The 6,964-nt window shown below is 40.4% G+C and overlaps 1 pseudogene; it reads left to right on the top strand.

The window, feature by feature from the left end:
- Positions 1–2,441: 2,441 nt before the first annotated feature.
- LOC146660822 (uncharacterized) lies at positions 2,442–6,964 on the top strand (annotated as a pseudogene).

The following is a 6,964-nucleotide window of genomic DNA, read 5'->3' as shown; positions in this document are numbered from 1 at the left end:
TTCACCTACACTAACCCAAGACACAACTGTCCTTGTGGCTTAGGGCCTCTTCCCTGTCTTAAATATTGGCAGCTAAAAAACACAGCTGACGGCGATCCCTCTGATGTGCATAGCACAGAGTGAAGTGAAAGCACCGGAGGTAATCAGGGTAAAGTGACTGCACCTGCAGGAAGGAGTGGAGTTTGTTAACAGTTTACTGATTAAAGGATTGGATGCTGTTGATTTTAAAAGAAAATGTAGGCATACTATTGATGATCATAAAGAGCCTGATACTCTCAGGTGATCTGTGTGCCGTGATAAATGGGGTGTGTTTTATTGAGTAAAGGGTGTTAAATTATTGTGTAGAAGGTGTAAAATTGGTGTGATAAAACTTGGCCATAGCCGTGTTTGGCCCACTGTGGTTGCCACATTTCATACTGTGTTGTATACTTTTTAAACAAGGAAAATTGCTGCATGAGCTTGTTAGGATCCTTGAAATCAATTTTTAAAATAAAATAAAACATAATAAAGGATCTGTCTAACTTGGGAGCTGCTGTCATACTGACGTAACCACAGTCTCAGGCCTTGATCTGTTTCTGTTACATCCTACATGTCTTTGAAGAAATATTCTCAGTCCAGCTGAGGATGTGGTCCCTGCCAGTCATAATGGTAGTTTAAATGCCCTTTTAGGTATGACCTATACGTTTCTGCAGTATGTTCATCCACTTTGTAAAGGCATTTGTATAAATTTGTGTTACAGAATCAATCACAACCATTAGTTTCATATCTGCAATAAAACCTTTCACCTATATAGCATAACAGTGCAATTCTTTAATGCTTCTTTAAGCTGTTTCAGCTATTAAACTTTGATGATGGCTATAACTTCACCTCGGTGTGTCCTTGGTCCTCCAGGTAGATGCCCGAGGTTTTTGAAATCTGGTGAGTGAGATCAGACTGCAGAGATCCTGATCCTGTAAAAAAAATTAGGAGAAAAAACATCACTGCACACTTTCATGAAATGAATTAAAGTTGATGAAAGGAAGAAAAACAGGTTAAATTAGAGCAGAGCTCTGGGAAGCAAAACAATACAACATCATCAGTTTTTATTAAATGTGATCTTCAGCCATTAAATTGTGATGGAGATGGCAAATGGTAAATGGCCTGTATTTGTATAGCGCTTTTCTAGTTCCTAAGGACCCCAAAGCGCTTTACACAACCTGTCATCCACCCATTCACACACACATTCACACACTGGTGATGGCAAGTTACATTGTAGCCACAGCCACCCTGGGGCGCACTGACAGAGGCGCCCCAGGTCGCAATACCAAGCCAAGTGTATGACCCGGGAATCTACTGAGCAGGCGATCGGTTTATAGCTTGAAACTTACACACACGATCACTGAATGCACTTCCTGCTGTGAGACAACAGTGCCAACCACCACTGTCCACATTGTCCACATTCATTTAATTTTTTTTAAAAATGTCTTTGTAGAGTTTAATAAGTTCTCTCTACTATACAGCATATGCACTTTGCACAGGCTATAAGCATTCATCTGCACAGTAAAATGGTTACATCTATGTCACTCATTTATTTTTATTTGGTTTTGATTTCCTGCCCTGTATCAAATCCATCATAGACTCTCAGCTACAAGTACCGATACACTAATAAAATATTGAAACTGATTAGGTACAGTCTACAATCTTTCCATGCATAACATGAATAATCCAGATTGAGGTTGTCATAATGAAAGGGTTAAATAGCTGTTAGTGTGCCTTGTTTTGCAGCATGTTTCACAATATAAAAAAAACATAATGTCACATCTGATTTAAAAACATGAAGACTTACACGTAAGCTGTAAATAAGCCGTCCTTATCTTTGAATCTAACCTCTCTTCTTCCTCTCTTGTGCGCTTTCTTATCTTTCTCCATCTCTGAGTGAAGTTAGGTCTCTTTTTTTTCTCTTCCTGTGAAATATAGCAGCTGGACCTTTAGCTAGCAACACACTGTGACAAACTGCACACAAACAATTTGTGTGCAGTTTGCTAATGTTTGTTGGTTTCTTAAGGCTCAAATAGGTTTGACGTGATGATAAAATAATTACCCCCAAATGTGTTAAAGCAAAAGTAACAAGACTGTTTTGAAAAGGAATAGAAAGTACATATATTTATTTAAAAATGCATGGAGTAAAAATAAAAAGTAAAAACTACTCACGGAAAGTACAGTACCTGGAAATTGTAATTTAGTACACCAACAAAATATTTGTACTTTGTTACTTCCCACCTCATGTGACAACGAGGCGGAGAGAGGTGCTTCAGCCAAGATTTTCAAAACATGATGTGTCCTAAAAAACCATCAGAGTTCAGAACAGGCTTAACCTATACGTAAAGCTATCACCTGGGGATTTAACTGCAAATTAAACCATAACATATGGGCTCCATGGAGTGCCAGCCTGCTGCCTCAACATGCAGAAGCTGCCAGTGGCAGTTTGGATAGAATGTAGAAGGTAGGAGAATCCAAACAAAATATCACTGCAAACTTTAAATATGCAAGTACAAATCTAGCAGCACCTTCTGGATGAAAGCATGAGGAAAACTCTCTCTGGGTCCCTCCCATGTAGCTTTGACTGGAAGCAGCTTCTGCAGAAGTGTCTCCTGAGCAGTCCCAGTTATTATCGCCACATTCATCAGATTCACAGGATACGGTCATCCTTTCAGACAGCCCTTTTAGGAAACGTCAGAAGCTGGATGCAGAAGCTAAGCAAGTAAGAGTTAGCAGAGTTCCCCATTCTTCTAACAGTATCATTTTTGTTTGTAGCTTAAGTGCTCTGAACTGTGGTTATATCAACATGTAGAATGTTTTTTATTGTGTTTTCCAATTGTTGGAATCGATTCTCACCAGCAAACCTGGTGGAGAACGTATAATAAATGAATACAATCAAATATAAAGTCCCTGGTGGATGAAACCAGAAGAAAAATGGTCAACATACTGGTAGCTGACTTGACAGAAAAAAATGGGTAATTTATTTCTGGCCCTTTGATTTTACTATCATTTTCAAATGATTTTAAATCTCTATTAATTCCAGGGAAGCTGACTAGTCCTTTTCCTTTTGATCTTGCAGTACATCACCACCACGACAGGTAAAAGAAATGTATGCCAGAGGAATTGTAACCTTTTTCCCTTACCTCAGTGACCCGTACTCCAAAAATGGCTATGTAAGTAGCTCACAGTAATAACTGATACAACTAAAATCGCATTTAATCATTTTAAATCCTGCCAAAATGTACGTCCTTATCAACTGTTCATTGTTACATAACTGATAAATGAATAAACAAAATGTCTGTACATGTCACTCTCCAAGGAACATTATTATGATTGCGAAAGTGGCACTGGTTACTTGGCCTGGAGGATAAAAAACCATACAGAGATGGACTGCTAAAGGGAGGCGATTATCATCTGGAGGTAACACTTATAATTCAGTGGAAATACAGTATACAGTTCCAAATTGTGGTACTGTATTAATAATGGTTATCAAATGTTGTTATTAGTTTTGATAAAGCTGTATTTCGTATTGTCTAGCACCAGGAGATGGATCATCGGGTGAAGTCCGGTGTGGTGGGCCAACTGTCAGACGAGAGTTGCAGTTTGTTACAGAGAAGTTACTGAGTGAGGATGAGTGCAAGGAAGCAATCTCTCTGATGAAACATTCAGCTGATAAAGACACAGTAAAGAAGAAGATTAAGTTGACATTTGTTTATCGACACAACATGGTCCTTGACCCCCTGCTGTCAAGCAACATACTGTCTGTTTTTCCACATTTCAAAGATATCAAAGGCTTGGTGAATATTTGTCATTACTTTGACAATGTAAACACATTTTATTTTTTGCAGATAGCAGATATAATTCTCTATTCTCTATCCCTGTTACAGATCGAACAGGATTTTGTACTGATGTTTGGTGAGGATGTATCAGGCAGGTTGCTGAAAAGGTGGCCAACAACATTCAAAAGAAAGATTATCCAACAAGGCAGAAAGCTTCCTTCAACCAGTGACCTGAAAAAACTCTTGCTGGCAGTTGACTCTCCTGAGGATGCCACTGAATTTAATGTTGACATTGGTGAGCTTGTAACAAACCTTTTGGGTTATAGCACCACTAGGGGGGGAGTCTCCTAGGGGGTGTGTGAGTATAGCGTGGCAGCCATTACATGCTGCTCGTGTTCTGTTCTCAGGATAGACCTCACCATTGTAACGGCCTGGCACCGGCGACTACCGATCCCCGCACATGTATGTACGGACAGTGTAGAGCCGTGGAGACCTGGCTTGTATGGTCTTATGTTGCTGACAAGGAATAAAGGTCTGTTGTTTAATTTAACTGACTGGCTCCGTGTTATCCGGCTAACCTCCACACCACATGCCCGCTGGACCGGCTAGCCGCTCCTTCCTCGCCAGACTGCTGTTACAAGCTGTTGTTTCTTGGATTAGCACATTTATAGCATATATAATGTTTGTCACAGAACAGCTATCCTTTTTGTATTTTGGGTCTACTCAAACATTTTGTCAATGCAGATGCATTGAAATATGTTGTTGATGCTGATGATTCAACTTTATTAAAAACAAATATTTTTTGCAGGCTGGGACAGTGACCTCTCAGCAATTCTGTTGCTATTACATCTGATTCCACCATCCGGTCAGGGTCAGAAGAGACCAGGAAATGTATCAGCTTCTTAAACAGAACGGCATCTTGTTGTCTTCAAGAAGGTTTGTGTTTCTTTTCTATTTTTGTGTTATGAATTACCAATTTAAGAAACACTTGATTCTTATTGCTTGTCTGTATTTGTCTTTTCATACTGGAGCAAATATCCAAGAGCACCTTGATGCCATCACTACCAGCACTCAACCCTACCTCCTGGCTGTTGGGGTGAAAAAGAATGACATCCACCGGTTCTTCATTATTCTTGACAACAATGCCATACCATGCAAGTCTACCTCTTCACTTGGTGCTTTTGATGAACTGTTTAAAGCACATTTTGTGTTTGGCACATCTTACAACACCCTGCTTCACAACATAAGATAAGATAAGATAAGATAACCTTTATTAGTCCCACACGTGGGAAATTTGTTTTGTCACAGCAGGAAGTGGACAGTGCAAAAGTTATGACGCAAAAATTAGAATACAATAAGAATAAATACAGTACACAGCTGTACAGAATAGAATAAAATAATATACTATATACAGTAGAATAAAATAGAATAAAAATATACAATAAGATAAAAATAGAATACGAATGCTATATACAACTGAGTAAAAATACAACGATGCCAGAAAAGATTATTGCACTTAGTGTTATTTCACATGTGTGGATGTGTGTGTTTGTTCAGTTAAAGTCTTTGTTGTGGAGTCTGACAGCAGTGGGGAGGAAAGACCTGCGAAATCTCTCCGTCCCACACCGTGGGTGCCGCAGTCTCCCACTGAAGGAGCTGCTCAGTGCTGTCACAGTCTGCTGCATGGGGTGGGAGACGTTGTCCAACAGGGATGACAGCTTAGCCGCCATTCTCCTGTCACTCACCACCTCCACTGGGTCCAGAGGGCATCCTAGAACAGAGCTGGCCCTTCGGATCACCCTGTTCAGTCTCTTCCTGTCCCCAGCAGAGATGCTGCCGCCCCAGCAGACCACACCATAAAAGATAGCAGAAGCCACCACAGAGTCATAGAAGGTCTTCAGGAGTGGGCCCTCCACCCCAAACGACCTGAGTCTCCGCAGCAGGTACAGCCTGCTCTGCCCTTTCCTGTAGAGGGCGTCTGAGTTATGAGTCCAGTCCAGTCTGTTGTTCAGATGAACACCAAGGTACCTGTAGCTGTCCACAGCCTCAATGTCCATACCTTGGATGTTCAGTGGTTGCAGTGGAGAATGCTTGTGCCTGCGGAAGTCTACCACCAGTTCCTTGGTTTTACTGGCGTTGATCTGGAGGTAGTTCAGCTGGCACCAGTCCACAAAGTCTTGAGTCAGTCCTCTGTACTCCTTGTACTCCATGTACACATTCATCCAAACCACAGGTTTTAGAAAACATTTAAATACCAAACATGTTAACTATTTTGACCAACAGGTTGACACTGATGTTAATCTACAGCCTGATGTGGAAGTTAAAGTTAGCATTACAGGGGAGGTGATGTCAACTAATGTAGAAGAAACACCCACAACATCTGAAAAGTTGAAAAGGTCAAATAAGAGCACTTTGGATATGTGTGCCTCTGCTGTTGCACAGCTCAGGGCAGCAGGATTAAGCCAATCTACTGTGAATAGTTTTGTCTCCTCAATGGAGGAAGTGTTTTTTGAGATTCATACTCAGGCTAAAAATGCAGCCTTACAGAGCGTACCTTCACAGTACACCACAAGTAAAAATAAAAAAGACAAACAGTATCCCACGCTTCAAGATTTGATGTGTTGGAGCCGGAGTAAGGTGCACGTTATGGAGTAGACGCGCAAACCACGAGGTCCCAGTTATTTGTTAAATTACTTTATGGTTCACCTATTGTGGCCCGATTTCAGAGATTCCTTAAGCTCTATTAAGAAAGTCAACATTGTTTTAGTAGTTGTTTTTTCCGTCTTTTTGGCTTATCCTGAAGTGAAATACCTCCTAAGCAGTCTGCTAAAAAAAAAAAGGCTAGCTGCTCAGAGACTGCAGCGAGCAGTCAACTGAAATGTAGCATTTCTTCAACAAACACACCTTAAGAGTAATGACCATGCTAGATTAAGACGAAGTTGGGTTGGACACATTTTTCATTCCAAATTTAATGGTAAAGCCAGAGGCGCAGCAATTTTGATCAATAAGAATATTCCATTTATAGTCTCTCACACAACAGCTGACCCAGGTGGTCGATATGTAGTTGTGACAGGATTCCTTTTTAATACTTCACTTTTTTTGAGTGCTCCGAATGGGAATAACTCAAAATTTTTCAGTTACTTTCTTAATTCCCTTCCACAGATTGA

The sequence above is a fragment of the Rhamphochromis longiceps genome, linkage group LG10 (assembly GCF_057381845.1).
Source record: "Rhamphochromis longiceps isolate RC_006_pf linkage group LG10, R_longiceps_female_GT1.1, whole genome shotgun sequence".
Taxonomy (NCBI): domain Eukaryota; kingdom Metazoa; phylum Chordata; class Actinopteri; order Cichliformes; family Cichlidae; genus Rhamphochromis; species Rhamphochromis longiceps.
Note: the sequence above shows the minus strand (reverse complement) of the source record. Positions and strands in the feature narration are given on the sequence as shown.